The following is an 18,415-nucleotide window of genomic DNA, read 5'->3' on the forward strand; positions in this document are numbered from 1 at the left end:
TTTGAAATTTTATTTTACTGTTTAACATTCATGGTTGTTTTTTCTGTTATTTTTAATTAAAATTTTATATTATGAACGTCATGAATTCTGTGCACAATTTTTTTTTATGAAATTATGAAAAAACACGTAACCTACTACGATTCAAAAATGAATAAATTTCCTTCTCTGATAAAAGGTTTTTGCATTACTGATACATGTAAACGATCAGTGATATTTGGTAATTAATACTATAGTTTCCATACCGAAAATGGTTTAGATAGAATTATGAAATCAATCTATAAATCCGATATGTAACGCTGCGTCCTAACTGCACCTGTCCAGAACAATGCGTGCAGCACGGTGTGTGTAATGCGTCCACAATAATACTGCAAAAAACAAATTTAATGAGCATGTCCAAATGAAGTATAGGATGTAATAGGTATTTGAAAATAAAAAGAATTTAATTTTTACCGCAATTTTTATACGATTACTGCAGTGTTGATTACATTCAAGATTAATTAAAAAATGTTAGTAACTGCTGCTGCCGATCGGTTTCCGGATAGAATGCAAAGAACTTAATTATTAAATGTTGCTTTCCAAAATAATTGCGATAAAAATCAAATACAACGTAACTGCAGGTAATAGACACTTGCGTGACATAAACATGCAAAAAACATTGTTGTTATTAATCTACTCTCTGAGATAATTGCAATAAATGTCATTCAAATTCTTTTTTTTTTTTTACATACAATGAACATTACAAATTATAAATTTAAAACGTTCATAACATTGCATTTAAAAACAAAGAAATAACAATAATAATAATTATTAAAACAGTGTGAAGAAGAAATAAATATGTGCAGTATCAAAAAAAAACAGTATGAAAAGTAAAATACATAAAAGATACAAATATTATAAAAAAAATATAAAGCATGGAAGCACACCGAATAAGCTAAGTGGACCCTATTTTAAGAGTTTATGAAACAACGCCCACCTATACCCATCCTCGCGTAAGTGGAATATATCAACATCTGAAATGATTTGGTTGAACACAATTATTGCCCTCCCAATTGGCATCACAAATGGCAGGTTAGTTCTATACCTTGGGAGAACAAACTTAGGTACTGATGATCCCGGTTTCCAAGATAGTTATCAGGGACATACAAGTCAACACCGCCAAGAATGACAGAGTTCTTATTTAAACCATGTGTATGTAATGCCTACATCGTTCTATATATAAATAATAACAATAACGTCCCTAACGTAAAAATGGGTCTCATGGAACATTGTTGAATATTCACTAATCGATTTTCAAAAAATGTAAAAAAATAATATGCTAGTTGACGATCTAATTTCCGTGATACTTGCGATAAACTCTATCACCGAACATTATCGCGTTGTTCTATTATTTTCCAATAGCACCATGCAAATATTATCACGGGCACACGGTCGGATTTAGCTAGGACATAGCTTAAGTGTTGTTTATACACCGCTTTACTACGATTGATTCACGCTTCGGGAAGCATTTCTGTTCATATTAGTATTAAATCTCTAAGTGTGTACGAAATGTTGTTTTGATTCTGCGTGCCTGTTGTACGTCAACACAATTACTTCAACGCTCGCGTTTTGCTGTTTCGCATTTATCACTTAGCAACGCACCGTATAAGAAAATGTAAATATAATACATTATCCATTAATATCGTCGAGGGAATCGAAAAATCCGAGTGAATTTAGTATATGTAAGATCTTTTCAATGGAATTTCAGCGATTATTTGTTGGTAATTTATAAAATGTATATACCTAAGCGATGGTGCCCACAGAACGCGTCAGGCGCCGCACTCGCGCAAAATTTCTACAAGTGGCGCATAAATCATTGAAAATACAACGTAATCAAATACGCCAGCGCCCACTGGATATGGCGACGCATTATACGCGCGCGCCGCATGAATCATCGTTTTTTCGCGAATCACCGCTTCTCGGCGATACGAATGAAATAAAATACAATGGAGTCCATTCATTGACCACAGCGAGCAAAAACACGCTGCGCGAGGCATTGTCGATCGACGGGCGGAAAGCAATTATTTAATTACAGAGAAGTCATTGTTTTATTTTATTGCGTGTTCAGTTTATCGCTGTTTGAAGAATGTCGTCGTAAATTTTAATTACAAGCCCCGAAATAATATAATATTTTTATTGCTTTGTTATGAGAGGCACTGTAATAATATTTATTTTGTGCTGCTTGGGCCGCTTATAACATAGGTGAAGGGTAATGCGCGGGAAGAGACGTGTGATTATGGTTATGAATAAACACTGCATTCGCCGACTTCGCGCGCCCGACGCGTCTGTGGGCACCATCGCTAAGAATCACTTGGAATTTATTCGCCATGTCGTATAAAAAAAAACATATTTTTTTACTGCACATATTTTGCTCACCATCATTATGATTGTGGTAGGTACATATTATTATTACATTCATTTTATAAATTATCTACAAACTCTTTCTCTTTCATAGGAATGGTAATATTATTATAGCCCACAGAGAAGATAAAAATGTGGAAATCCTCGTGATGTTGGTTTTGGTCGAAGATCGTTGTGGTGAATAAGAGCTTTTTCGATATAGGTATACAGATTAAATCAAAAGTACTACAGGTTTTATATTAACCAAGGCTCGTCGCCAGTGTAAAATCAAAGAAAGTATTAAGAATCTGGCCTCTGAGAGTCTCCTGAGCAGAGCAATGCTCTCAGAGCTAGTCTAGAATACCAAAGATGGAAGCACCACAAGAGTTCTCTAATTATATTTGCACGCAAGGGATTCCCACTAAAATTCAATTAAACTAAGATTCTATTTTTTTTCCGACCATGTCCGATCCTAATAAGATCATATTATGGGCCTCCACAGGGTAGAGGTTTGTATTAACAGATTTTGTTTTTACGAGAAATGGATGTCAGCCACTTGCTCAACTAGGTCCATACTCTGGTTTAAACACAAATTTTAAAAAAATATGTGTACCTACCTGCCAGACCCAGGATTCGAATCTGGGACCCACGATGCTATAGACCAGTGGTCTTCAAACTTTGTCGACTCACGGAACCTTTAGAATTACAAGTTTTTTCGGGGAACCCCATCCCATCCTTAAAAGAATATTTATGTTAAAATAATAATTTTTTTTTTTTTTTACATAATTTGTCGATTTTTTTTTGACTCGCGGAACCCCTGGAGAGGTACCGCGGAACTCCGGGGTTCTGCGGAACACAGTTTTAAGACCACTGATATAGACCGACGCTTAAGCCGCGCGACCTATTTTGGGTGAAAGCCGTTTCCTCAATATGTTAGGCTCAACCACGTATCAATAGCGAGGGCTGTGCGGCTGGTGAATGTACTCCCTAGAGACGTAGACATTTTTAGCGATGCATTATGTACCTATTTTGTTTTTAAATTCGTTTTTATTGTAACTTTTGTATTTTTTTTTTTTGAATTAATGTTGTTTTTTATTTCTTTTCTATATTTATTATTAATTATTTTTTGCTTAGTTTTTTTATCTACTAAGTTGATTTACCTTAACTTTTTATTCTAAATATCATGTTGTGAACATCTTGAATTAATAATTTGTTGTGTTGTACTCAATGTGTCTTTTTTAAAAAATAAATATAGCATTGTTATTTAAGTTGATTTGAAAATATTTTTTCAACCTAATAATATTATACCTAACTGTTTTAAATACATTTTCCGGAAGAAAAAATAGTAAACATCAATGTTATTTTACCGTTGTATGAGCAATCACTTAAGTTGTCCAATAATATACTGTCAAAAAAGGGTTCACTGCTAATCTTTTGGTTGAAATAGTTGAAATACATTTCAACAATTCCATCAAAATAAATCTTCGAAATGACATTGAAAGAAAATCAAGGAAAACATGTAACGTATATATGAAGAAATAATAGAGACGTGAGGAGAATATATGACTTTCTAAATTATGCTTCCAGCTTATTACTTAGGTACGCATTTTTCTATTGAAGCTTCATAAAAATTACTTAGACAAAAATGTTAAAAGATAGAAAAAGCCGCCACATGGTCAGTTCATCCATCATGATTATTAAACCATTTTTGACTATAATAGTGGGGCCGGATTGAATCAGTAGGTAATAAAATCATAATATGATTTTCAACCCTAAGTTTGAACCCCTAATTGATATTAATCAAATCATACGCACACTTCAAAAACCTCTACCAGCAGTTGGCGTACAATCTAACTGTGTAAAATACATAAAGAAAAACTCTGATAAATTGCCACAATCACCCAATTACTTTGAGCAAAATGATGACAAAAAAATGTTACGGAAGTACGTGAATTATATTTTAATTATTATATCACCTTTTCTCACTATACTAATATTTTTTAAGTGAATATTTACAGCCACTTACGTGAAATTTATTATAATTGGTTTGATCCCAGGTATAAAAATGTTAAACTTGCCTTTACAGGTTTTTTAATGTCATTTTCCACGCCGTTAAAAGCAATCGATAAAGGATAATGTTTTTTCTTCTTCGAAAAGTAGATTCAATTTTTTTCAGTAGCTACAACCGTAAAAATACGTACATCAATGATCATAAAAGTGAGCTGGCATTAAATATTATCTATTTATATTAATGGCTTGAAAATTTCAATTAATATACAATATTATGTATTGCGTATTATTTTTATACTGATAATATAATTTTGACAAAAGTATTTTGGTCAAAATAACAACGTACAAAGAAAATTACAATAATTTAATGATATAGGTAATTATTATCAAAAGTTTACTGCTATTGTTAGAAAAACATTTTATAAAAACAAACTTATTTCCACAATAATTATTATAATATTTGAAGCGATCGAAACAGAACAATTTACGACGCAAAACGTTCGTTAATTTTCTGAAAGAAGTGTGCACAATATTTTCCATAAATCAAATTTCAAAAATATTGATTACAATATTATATTATGAATCAAGGTTTTAACAATATTGTATAGTTAATTAATTATTCTTTATTATTAAACTTCGATGTCTTTATTTTAAGACATATAACTATTTTCCTTTCGATAATTCGTCAAATGATTATTTTCCAAATGCCTTTCTACAAGGCAAGCTTAATTTTCACACTCTTGAATCTTATCGGTCTCTTCTGCTCTTGAAACACTTTTGCCTGTTATTGCGAGGGATGTTTTCCAATACTGGCGTCCTAAGAAATTTGAATTTACATGCGCCTGTCAATTACCTACGTGGTCGCAACCATGATTTATTCTGGATCGGAACCGTTTCCTCGTGTCAAGCCTATCAGGCATCATTCGCGAGGAGTGCAAGATTAGTAAATGCGCTCCTTAAAGAAATATACATTTTTAATGCATTTTGAAATTGTATTTTTCTGTATAAAATTGTACTTAAGTATGTTTTAATTTTTTTGTTATTATTATTATAATTTTCTATAGTATTCTCTTCTTCTCTCTTGTGAGGGTAATATTTGTTATAATGTAAATCTTATGTTGTGTACGTCTTGAATTTAGATTTGTTATGTCCACAATGTTTTGTATTCCTAAATTAATAAATAAATTAATTAACTAAATTACTTTTTATTTAATAAATTATATGTAAATTTTTATAAAATGTTGCATTCGTTATTGAAACGACATAATTTTATCTTATAGCCATCTAGAAATGACAGTAAGTATCTACGTACTCTTAATACTTTAATTCAAAATCACACATGATGAGTAGGTATATAAAAAAATACTAGGTATTGAAAACATACTTTGGCCAGTAGGTAAAACAAAATAAATACGAATTAATTACATTTTTGTACAAAACACTTAAGCATGTTTAGGAAATTTTTCAGTAAAGGTATCTCTAGCGTAAATTAAATTCTCTTTGAACTACAAAAATCTGAGAAGCCCAAACAACAAAAAACAAAAAAATGCAAACACGCTCTAAAAGCTTTCTCTGCTTTGGATTGACAGCGGCTAATGGTGATTAAGTATAATATGTGGGTATGCATGTATTATTCTATTTTAAGATAAAACATAATATTATAATGCTAAGGTATTATTAAGGGGGGACATGCTCGTCGAAGGTCAAAATTGAGTTTTTATTGTATTTTCAAACGATGATCCTGGACACTCGTTAAACGTTGTGGATAATCTATTTATATAATTTTGAAGCCTTATTATCCTTTATAGTTATTTTAAACATTTGATGACTGCATAAAGTATTTTTGTTACAAAAAATAGTATTTTTTAAACCGTTTAAAAAAAAATTAAAAAAAATTCGGTTAGGTACATGTTAAAACACGCGCGTTAACGCTAGTTGCGCGTTGATCGTTTAAGCTAGTCAAGTCAACTTTATATGATTGAACAGAAAATTTAAAAACGTTGTATATAAAAAGTTCTTTTTATCTTGTGATTATTTATTGTAGCCTAAATTGGTTGTATATGTATGAATATATTATAAAAGTGAGAAAATGTGAGGATGAATATTGAATCTGGGTACATTCAATTGTATGTTAGATACCTAACTGATAATACCTATGATTATTTGCAGGTAATATTAATGCTAAGTTGACTAGTTATTAGGCATAATATTCTGGATTGATTAATTTAGATTGCTATTTATATTCTCGAATTCATCTAGTATTCTATTTTATTAAATAAGTTTCATTATGTTGTTTGATTGAGTTGATGGTCGATTAGATAGTTGCGTTATTAATTTTGATGAGTTTAATTAAATTATGATTCTATGTTGGCTGCTATAATATAATTCATTCATTATACTTCTCCATAGGATAAAGTCGATTCGTTTGTTTCGCTTTTTTGGCTGCCGTGCCTATGGGTGCGATCGACTGGAGGAATAGCATAACTGGACGCCAGGACAATTGGTTTATAATAAAGTCTTTAGACTTTATTATAGACCAATTGTTATGCTGTTTGTTATGATGTTGTTATGCTGCAGTGCGTGGCACCTTTTTATGCATCCTACATTATGCTGATATTATAAAAAAAACCACAATGCGGTGCAATAATTCCCGTATACCTACATTTACAATAACATTTATTTTCACATAACGTTATAACACTCCAAAATGAATCGTTTGACATATCACTTATTTATGTGCAATGATTTTTGGGTGACTGACGACATTCGTTCCTTCAATTTTATAATATACCCTTCCCCTGCACCGTTCACGGTAACGCGTGCATTATTGAATAACGTGTTTATCTATTATCTATAGTTCTATACAATACCACCTCACTTATTGTATTATCCTAAAGATTTTTGAGATTATAAACATTTTAAATTACTTCAATTTTCGTGATTCGGCCTTGCCGACACCCCATACATACCGCAAACAAAAATATAGTTCTACGCTAACTGTACCTATCTCTTGCATGGTGGATAACAGTGAACTCAGAAATAATGGGTACTGAAATACTTAACGGGTGTGGAGAAACAGGCAGTCGATCTCGAGTGTGGAAGAATATAACATAAACTTAAACACGTGTCAAGAATACGCGTTCGCACTTTTTCTGACAACTGCTCTCGTTTTATGACTGACGCTCATTCAGTATTGGTGTATAACACATACTACGTTAAAGTTTCCACCACCACCCGTCATATGCACAGCCGTGGATATGCACGGCCGCTTTCCATGACGTTTTAAACGTGTCTGAAAGAAGTGATTTTAAGTGCTCATTCCGTCCCGAGACGGTGCCGCACGGGACTGATGCTACAACCATGCACCGTAGTGCTTAAAGAAGAAAGTTAAGAAAGATTTTTTTTTGTTTTTTAGACTGGCTCTGCTGTCCGCTGACGTTAAGCACCTTATGTACCCGGATTCTGAGTGTCACGAATTGAAGTGGATGAGTCTACAGAGAAGTCTGGACTATCCCGCTCCCCAAACGACGCTGCAAATTTCTCGAATGCCGCAAAGTTGGTGGTTGCTATCAGATCTCCATGACCAATTGGGCCCGTGTGAGGATGTACCCTGTCAAACAGCTCCGCTCGTTCGAGTTCCATAAGCAGGAAATCGGGACACCAACGAGTGTTGTACTAATCCCCCTCAAGAGGAGGGTGATCGATTCTCTGACTTGGACGTGCAGATCGAGGAGTAGCACCCCAGCGAGTACGGCAAGCGTGTCAGTAGAAACACATTCAAAACCCTGCGTCAAAATGTAATGTATTGGCATATAGCCTATCGGAACTCTATGTGTTATTCTGTTCTGTGGTGGTTAATTTAAAAAAATATATTAAAACAATAAATTTAATATTATATATAAATATAATAATATACCTATATACTTAAATAAAATTAGAATCAAGAATAAATTTTAATTGTTTTTTTTATTACTTTGGTAGATTTAAATCTTTGAAAATGAACATTCACGTACAAGCTAATATGTATTTGTATAGTGGTGGCATTAGCATCCGTCATTTGATTGACGTGAACCCGAATCGTTAACTTGTGTTTTACGACGTGCGAAATATTGGCAAAACGTGGCAATTTTAACAGGGTCGATCAGGTCATCTTCCACTAGTTGTAAAAACCAATATTCCGTAGCCTATTTTATGTGGTGATATAACATAACTAATTCTGTCAATAATGTGTAATAAAATATCACTCAAATGTTGCCATGTTTGTTTATTACATAGTAGTTCTTAGTGATAATAAAGTTAAAATATTTTCAATATTATTTCGAATAAAATAAATAAATTCTTAATATTAATTAAATTGTATGGACCATTTAATTAATATTAAGAATACCCATTACAATAAATAAATTTATTGGCGTATCGTCAGTTTAATTATTTTTATTTTAGAAAGAAATTCAGGAGATTAAAACATTTAATATTTTATTCATTTGAAAAAGCAGTAAAAACTTTTTTCTTTATTATCATATTAATCTAAAATCTTCACAAATTGACAGTTTATATATAAAAATGTAACATGAGTGTCGTGGAAGTACTTTTATAGATAATGGAACATACATATCGAAGCTATCATAATATGTAGAGTTTTCCCGCCTAAACGGTCTGTATGTCCATTTTTAATTACACAGATTAGTCAATATGTAGCAGATTTATATAATAAAATATTAGCTATATACAAAAGTATGACACAATTACATAAAAAAAGGATTTATTTTAATATAAAAATATCACGAGATTTGTTTTATTTTTCATTTTAGTACTGAATTTATTTTAAACATACTACAAGTATTCTGCCCCCATGAACAAAAAGGCAGCTATTTGCCAAAGTTACATTTTGATATAATGAGACAATCATATTTTTTCAACTTTTCTTGAGGTTTTTTTTTAATAATGTGGATGAATCTTTTGATTTGTGCCATTTATGGTATAAGCAAAAACCAGTATATTTTCAATCGATGCTGTGTTTTTGCTTATGAATCTCGTTATACTGTCCTCTTGGTTAGGATAACTACCGTTTTTGCGAAAAATGTCGATTTTTAAACAGAAATAAATTTTATATTGCAAATGGCTTAGAATTACACGTATAGCATTATCCGTAGACTAACTCAATTTGTAATGTTGGTCAAAACGGTGCATTTTTCCCTTTGGGGGTAGTATTTAGGAACCATTTTAATAGTTTTATGTGCCATCAGATTTATGTTCTGTTGTTAATAAATTATTAAAATAAAAACAATTAGTAAAAAATTGTGATGCCTGGCGCTTGACTAATTCGTAATGACTATCGTGAACTCGATGTAATATTTCCATTTCCGATTATTCATGAAGGAAAACGGCTAATTATTATATTTGAATATTTTTGAATGCTATGGCTTTACAAACATATTTTGTATCATCGGAATACATCATTTCAGATCCAGACCATCTTTACAGAATGTTAAAAACAACAATTTACATTGAAGTTATACCCCGTTTACACGTGCATGGAATTAATGTTGACAGTAAGTATTATCGTGGCCATAACAAGAAAATGTATTATCTTGTAAGTAAATATGTATTATCCTGCAGTTGCAAACTTGCATGCATGAATTAAAAAAGTTTGGAAGCTTCTGAATTTTCATGTAACAGTAGGGATTTTTTGATCTGAGCCTGCGTCGAACCTGACGGCAAAAAACGAACTATACTCATTTTGAGGTTCATTTTTAAGCTAACCGATTTTCACTACCTGTCAAATAGTACGAAATAGACGACATCACGTCTCGCTTACTCTTGAAGAATAAAATTGGAGAGACAGTCAGCACTTTTACGTGTAAAAAGTTATTGTCATGATAGTTTAAAATACGCACTATTGCTGCCAGTAAATCCATGCACGTGTACAGGCGCTATTAAACTATGCAGCACAAATAAAAAGCTTAGAATATAGCTTTACGTAATATCACTTAATTTATTAATATTTTCTCACATGCAAGATATTCCAAAATATTCAAATAAATCTCGTGGTGAGTGTGTGAAATATTTTTCATATAATACGCAGGTACCAAAAACCGTATTACGATGTGAAAAAAATGTCATATCTTTAAAAAGTAATAAAACGAGGCATAAAACCTGCATTGCTATAATTTATGACTGCTTCATGCTCACATAAATTAAGATATGATCCCAATAAGGTTGAAAAGAATCATAAAAATTTTCCTTTCGTAGTGCTACCGAAAAGTTGCTTCTCGACGATTACGTAATGCAAAATCCCAAAAATTTAATGTCCTATCGCAATGCCCAAAAAACACTCTCTCGCCAATTTGAAAATATTCTGTTTTTATTTGTGAATGGGTATCATTACAAAAAGGGGTCTCTGACCGCAATTTTTTACGCATGAGGTCAGTGCGGGTTCAAAACCAACTTATTCATAATGTAAGGTTTGCAATGCTATGTCGTTGAGGTTCAACCAAGAGCCAAGTAACATAAATCATGTAGAACAGAGGTGGTCATCAGAATAAATGTTAATATTTATTATTTAACTAGAATCGTCGACATTGTCCTCGTGATGAATAATTGTAAGTGCGCTGTTCGAAAACGTTAATTGGATGTAGGTGTGTACCCAGGGAACTCAGAAATAATGGGAACTGAAATACCTAGTGGGTAAGGAGAAGTAGGCAACCGATCTCGAGTAAAGAAGAAAACGTGATAATTTTAAACACGTGTCAAGAATACGTCATACGTCGAAAATTGACAACTGCTCTCGGTTTATGCATTGACGCCCATTTAATATTGGTGTACGGTATGGTAACACATTATTGGACGTCTGCGTGGTTCATTTTCGTAAGACACTCATACATTCAAAACACTGCGTTCAAACTTACTGTATTGGTATAAGATAGCCTATCGGAATTCTATGTATTATCTCTTCTGTGTATGTACCTTTTATATACACCTAACCTCACCTTATTATTCCATCGCTACTAACAGACTACTCTGGTGCGTTATTTTTGAAGAGTTAAACTATGTAATGGATAAGGAAACAGACAAGGATTTACGATGTAATAGAGTTCGCTAAGAGCCTCAAGTAGAAATAGGCTGGACACATAGCTTGAAGAAGAGACAATTGTTGGACAAATTGAGTCATCCAGTGGTAACCAAGAGGTACAAAACGTCCGCAAGGTAGATCTCGAGGCCGCTGGGTCAATGGAATGATTAAGTTCAAATTTTCAAATATCAAATTTTATTTGTTTTTGCATATTATAGTGAACATTACAAATTAATAATTTAAGATGTTCACAGCGCGATATTTGGAAGCAAATAAATATTAATAAAAGAGTATCATATAAAAAAATAGATCAGCATTAAACAGTAGAAAAGTGTAAATACAAAAATATAAATTAGATACAAGGAAGTACACCGAATGAGCCAAGCAGACCCTATTTTAAGAATTTATTAAACAATGACCTATACTTATTATCACGCAGGTGGAATATGTCAATCGTCGAATAGTTCTGCGGAAGTACGCTGCAACGCAATGCACAGGACCAAGAGAAGTGAATTCAGCTTGGAGAGGCCTTCATCCAGCAGTGAATAGATTCAGGCTGATGATGAAACGATGTACTATGGAAACTTTTTGAGATATCGAAATGAAATTATTAAATTGGTACCGGTTTAATAAATTTATTAAAGTTAAAGTTATACTAGAAAAAAAAATTTAAAATTGTTTATTTGGTTTTGTGTACGATGTGTTTCATGTGGATCACACCCACGATGGTCGCGCGGCTTAAGCGTTGGCCTATTGCGTCGTGGGTCCCAGGTTCGAATCCTGGGTCTGACAAGTACACATATTGTTTTTCAATTTGTGTATGAGTCAGAGTATGGACCTAATAGGTTGAGCAAGTGGCTGACATCCATTTCTCGTAAAAAACAAAATCTGTTAATACAAACCTCTACTCTGTGGAGGCCCATATTATGATCCTCTTAGGATCAGTCGGAAAAAAATGTGGCTATCAATGCTTCTGTGAGAACCAAGCAATATCGGTATAATCCATGACATATGAATCGTTTTCAAACTAATGTTAATTAATTAATTAGTTAAATCAATTGTTGTTTAGTATGTGTAATAATTTATTTATATACATTTTTCACACAATCAAATTACTACTTAGTAAGCCCTTTGTTTATGTCAGTGATATTCATTAAACGATTATTATATTATATTGAGGTAAGCTTTTTCCATCGTGACAGGTGCAACAAAAGGTTGTCGGGTGGAAACAAGTCAGTCTCTCCGTAATATTTATTCACTTGATAAACTTGTATCTTGCTAGAGAACTTAGTGCCTCGCAAAAATAATACGTACCTCTGTTATATTGTACTGATTGTACCCTTGTACTTATGTAACCATAAATAAACTCTCACTTCTCCATCATCACGAATAACCACGATCGTCTTTCATCAACAACACCATCGACCCTCACATCGACCACTCCTACATATATTGAGTTAGGAGATGAAATAAGGAACAGGCAGGGTTGGTTGACTCCAAAATGAATGACTCAGAATTTGGTGCGTGAATGAAATGAACCCTGGTTTTATTATCTCCCTCCAAATAAATATTAATTTAATTATTACAGATATTTTAACAGATTATAATTTAGCGGAGTGAAATCACGAGTATGCTGCTATCGGCTACTTGAATATTTTTGATAATCATGCGTACCTATGAGACAATGAGAGATGAGACAATGCATGATTTGTTTTGTAAATTATAAATAATTGATTTTAATTTGAACAATTATGCAGTTTTGCGCAAGATTGATTTTTATACAAACAACTTTTGTGCATATCATGGTAAACTTACATAGAATTATTTATTAATTTGCGATATTATTGATTGATTGAATTATTATATTATTTTGTTAAATTAGCTTTCTGTTGAATTTTGATTGACTCACATAAATCGCTTGTTTTGCAATTTTAACAATATTATGTTGCAAGATACATTGTAGTTATAAATTAATGGTTTCCTGCCAAGTCATGCTGGGTGGTAGGGTATTGACCCTAGATATATAATAATAGTATAATAATTATATATTCTTGAATGTTTTCCATAGATAAATAGAGGTTTATTGAATCAGTAGTTGCTAACGTCTGGACGACAGGGAGGAAAATTCACGCTCAGTTCGGCGCCGTTTTTCCGCCACGCATATGCGGTGACGACGCGGAGGGCAATTTCGCATCTTGGAAAATTTACGATTTTTAATTTAACCAAAAAACAAACACAAGCGTGCGTTGGCTTTTTTTAATTAGAAAGTTATTTTTATTAAAACAATGGGTATGCAGAAGGGTTGTTACAAAATTTGTTTTCTTGTAATTATTGGGCACATATTTTTATAATAAAATGTAAAATTGTAAGCTTTTGACAATTATCAATAAATGATTTAGATATAGTCAAATCTTATTGATTTAATTTTTTATCATTCGATATTCTTATATGATATTTAAGTCAACACGCTAATCTAACCTAACCTAACCGCTCGTCATCATGAGCGTACAATCTAAATAATATTAAACATATATAATTTAGAAAAAACAGTTTCTGAGAGCATATATATTTATAACCAATAGAAAAAATCTTTTTTGAAAAAAAGTAAGCCAACCCGACGGGGAATCGAACTCCGTATCTCCCAGGTTTACGCCCCGATCCGCTGCATTAACATTATGCTACGAGGTGACATACTAATAGCGACAAATTTTAACTATTGGTCACTTTTAATACCTACTCATCAGTGTTCTTCCAAATCAAGCTACTTTGGCAATCGATTTTTGTTTCTTAAATCAAAGTAGGTCTATCGATACAGCTACATCTCGAAAGCTGTATATCGATAGGATTAGAATAGGCTTTCAAAGATTAGTGCTTTTGCATTAGTTTGATTGATCAATCGACTTTAACAAACTAATAGACGAGATCATAGGTTCAAAAATATTCTTCTATAATATAATAGTAGCCTAGTTTGTAGAGGACATGGGCGCGTATGTGCGCTGGGTGTTGTATTTTTTATATATTACATAGTTCTCTGAGGTGTTTTTAAATTATGTATGTTTGATATTTTGTTGAATGGCTGCAGCTTATATTCTTAGTCTAAACTTTAGGCTTAGAAGGTGATATTAATGACTCAAACTCTTCAATTTTTAAATATATTTTATTATCAGATTTACACCTACGTTTGTGCATCGACTAAATACTGGACTTATATAAAAATATAGAATATATTATAATGATCATAAACCCGATAATTAATATCCAGACTTTAACATTAGGCACATAATATAATCAAAATTCCGAAAATTGTGCGGACGCATAATATGATTGAAATCAATATTAGATAGATTTTTTATCAAATGTTAACTTTATCTGCAACAAAGTGCCATGTTTGGGATTAAAAACTAAACCTGATTTAATATAGATCGAACAAAAATAACCTAACCTAACGTTAACTAATTTATGTTTAGATTTTATCACATAATAATAAAATAAACATCAACTATCGTGACATAGGATTTACACCAGCGAACTACGACTTTAGAAGTGGAAATTTCGGTTACATGTAAGTTGTACTAATGCAGTTCATCTTGGGACACTTATTCGTGCGCCGCAGTACGTGAAACATGAGTTCGTATAACATTTTATCAAATGACGAGTTCTTCGTTGAACATTTCACCGTGGAATACATTTGTACGTATCTTACAAAATACGGCGATAGTTTGCAAATAGTACTGTTCCAATTAGATGAACCCTAACCTAACCTAACATAACCTAGTAAAGACATCTCATAAAATTTGCCATATGTTGTAGCATACGTACAAATATACTCCACGGTTAAATGTTCAACGAAACACTCGTCATTTGATTAAATGTTACACGAACTCATGTTTCACGTACTGCGGCGCACGAATAAGTGTCCTGCGGTGAACTGTTGAACTGTGAACGTACAAATTTCCGGGTACGGGAAATTTCACCATTTGATCGAGGTAAATACTGTTGACACAATTAAAAGAGATAATAATATTAAATAAATAAAATATAAACTCACCTGTGGTATACATTTGTACGTATCTTACAAAATACGGCGATAGTTTGCAAATAGTACTGTTCCAATTAGATGAACCCTAACCTAACCTAACATAACCTAGTAAAGACATCTCATAAAATTCGCCACATGTTGTAGCATACGTACAAATATACTCCACGGTGAAATGTTCAACGAAAAACGCGCCATTTGATTAAATGTTACACGAACTCATGTTTCACGTACTGCGGCGCACGAATAAGTGTCCTGCGGTGAACTGTTGAACTGTGAACGTACAAATTTCCGGATACGGGAAATTTCACCATTTGATCGAGGTAAATACTGTTGACACGATTAAAAGAGATAATAATATTAAATAAATAAAATATAAACTCACCTGTGGTATTGCCAAACAGAGTGCCACCAGCCAAATTGCCATAATAAACTTAATGGCCCTTGAAAGCTTCGACATGGTGTGTGACAAAAATGGATGACAAATCGCCACGTATCTCTCCACAGTAAAAGCCGTGATAGTCAGAACTGTAGCATTTGCAGAAGTCTCAGCCGCAAAGCCTTGAATCACGCAGAAAGCCTCACCGAACACATATGGATATTTTGACCAAATATAATACATTTCCGGCGGAAGCCCACTCACAAGTAGAAGTAAATCCGATATGGCCAAACTGAATAAGTAATAATTCGTTGCTGTATGCATGGATTTGTTACGTGATATCACTATACACGTACTTATATTACCGATAACTCCGGTTACAAAAATAATCGCATATGCAATAGTTATTGGTATTACTATGTATAGGGGATCCCTTATTGGACCCCATTCGCTTGAATTACCGGAAGAATATTCGTAGTTTTTTGTTGTGGATGATAGTTCTTCGTCAAATGTTATGTTGACGATATCAAAATAATCGGCAATCGAATTCGTTCGCTCAAAGTTAAGAGCTTTTCCAGGCACCATATTTTAGCTTTTATCATAAAGGCATTATCACAAATTAAAACACGATTACTAGTCTATCAATTAAATTTCTTCACTTTCACATAGAATTATTATCAAAAAGCACAACTATCTAACCTCAAAGCTCTTTCTCGACTGCACAAATTCAATCCATTAAAGTTTTATTTCATCAATCGAATTTATTGTCAACAATGTACTTACTTTCAAATGCACGTTAAAAAGCTTTTAAACACAAATAAAATATTTTATTGAAAGTTTTATTTACTTTATTTTATTTTTATACGTTTTTGCATTTTATTTAAATAATTTAATTTATTTAAAAATATACTGAATAGTGGTTTTAGACTGACTATTAAATTGTGAAGTAAATAACATTTAATAGTATATTTTTTACGGTGAAACTTGTTGAAGCCCATTACAGGTAAATCCCGTTGATTTGTAATGTAAATTCCTAATGTTAATTCAACAAACAAACTAAAGCAAGATTAATTCAAAATATTATACAATTCAATTAGTAAGCTTGTACGCTACCAATTATATCATTCCTGTCATTGAGAAAGTGTCATTTTTTACGTATATAATATAGAATAAAACCATAATTGCAGACGCAATCCAATAAATTATCGATTTTCAGTTTGTATTAGTATTAACAGATGGCAATGTAAAATTATTTTTAATATTAATTTGTTTTATGAATGAAAAAAATATATTATGTTCAAGTCTTTTTAAAATAAAAAAAAAATATACATATTTTTTTCATCTAATAAAAATACAAAATTATGTATTTAAATAATAATGTACTTAAAAATATATGTAATGTACTTATCACTGGTATTATTTTTGTCGTCTATATTATATTCTATCTGTATTAGAATCGAGAAGAAAACAAACAGTTTCACTTTTTTCACTATATTCAATTGCAACTATTTTATAATAAAATATTACGAGTAGAATGCCAATTATTTCTGGGGAGATTTTACATAGAATTTACGTAATGTTGATCCTCGAAGACAATTTAGTATTCCAACCACATATAAAGTCATATAACACGAATGTTTGTCATACATTGTCTAAAAAAATTGAGACTGAAATACTAAACGCAATTTGACAAAAGACTAAAAAATCCTTTGAGCTGGCTGAAAATATTTTATTATGCTTAAAAGGCGCAAAATATTGAAAGTAAGAGCATTTTAAAAGCTGAATCGTGTAGTTTTTTTTATATATTACCACGCGTGAAGTTTTTTTTATTATTTTTTTTTCGTTTTCACTTTGATAAACTGACTTAACGTGTTGATTATCCCTGATGTGTGTTTTTTTCACTTTCGTTGTATCTGGAAAAAAAACAAACATACGAAAATTAGCATAATATAAAAACACAATACATGAACAAGTCTTTTGTATGGTTATATTGTTACAATGTGTCCTACTAAGGCCTTTTCCAGATGGCGCGATTTGACTCGCGTGTAACAAGTCGCGCGTTCTTCAGGTACAAGTGACCTAATTGAGCCGTCCACAAGTACTCGCGAGGTGTTATCTCTCACGCGATAAGTGAAAGCGATCGCGAGATTCTCGACAACGTGACATTTATAGCCATTCAAAAATAAATTACATCACTTAGCTTGTATACCTACAAAAATATATCTTGACAGTATTAAATGAATTAAAGCGAGATATTAAATCTCAGGACCCGTGTGTCACAACTGAGTTGCAATCTTTCTTTTAGCACTCGCGTTTATTTTTTTATGCCTATTTAAAAATAATTACGTCAGACACTGCCAAGGAAACGCGCTATATGGGCCGAGTACGTTTTTTGATACTCGAGCGTAAAGCTGGGTGGGACACGCGCCACCTGGCAGGGCCTAAATCTGTTATGTTTTGTTGTTATGTTTTATCAAAATCTATAATACATATCAAATTTTTATATAATATATTATTGTAGATATAAAATTTATAGAAATTA

At 32.2% G+C, this 18,415-nt stretch overlaps 1 pseudogene across 1 annotated transcript in view; it reads right to left on the bottom strand.

Annotated features, from left to right (window-relative positions):
- The window catches only part of LOC147078294 (pyrokinin-1 receptor pseudogene), a 77,006-nt pseudogene extending 60,285 nt beyond the window's left edge, over nt 1-16,721 (bottom strand). Inside the window, exon 1 of the transcript XR_015072209.1 lies at nt 15,880-16,721. The product of XR_015072209.1 is annotated as a pyrokinin-1 receptor pseudogene (transcript). The remainder of the gene's footprint in view (nt 1-15,879) is intronic.
- Between the last annotated feature and the right edge of the window lie 1,694 nt (nt 16,722-18,415).

The sequence above is a fragment of the Rhyacophila brunnea genome, unplaced genomic scaffold, assembly GCF_057557595.1.
Source record: "Rhyacophila brunnea isolate RB1 unplaced genomic scaffold, BYU_Rbru_1.0 scaffold_11, whole genome shotgun sequence".
In the NCBI taxonomy this organism is placed as follows: domain Eukaryota; kingdom Metazoa; phylum Arthropoda; class Insecta; order Trichoptera; family Rhyacophilidae; genus Rhyacophila; species Rhyacophila brunnea.